This window comes from Theobroma umbraticum, unplaced genomic scaffold, assembly GCF_002168275.2.
Source record: "Theobroma umbraticum cultivar Fairchild unplaced genomic scaffold, ASM216827v3 scaffold_89.0, whole genome shotgun sequence".
Classification (NCBI taxonomy): Eukaryota; Viridiplantae; Streptophyta; class Magnoliopsida; order Malvales; family Malvaceae; genus Theobroma; species Theobroma umbraticum.
The window spans coordinates 615,010-615,247 of NW_018397271.1; positions in this window are offsets into that span (position 1 = coordinate 615,010).

Genomic DNA, 238 nt, shown 5'->3' on the forward strand with positions numbered 1-238 from the left:
CCTTCTTGGACTCCATCATGCTAAACCTCTTTAGCACCTTGTCTATGTATGTGGTTGGGAAAAACCTAGCAACCTTTTAGATCTATCTTTATGGATCTTTATTCTTAAAATGTAAGTTGCTTCTCCCAAATCTCTCAGGAAGAATTGTTTGGATAGCCATATCTTCGTAGATTGCAGCAATGGTATATCATTTCGTAGAAGCAATATGTCATCAACATATAACACTAGAAAAATTATG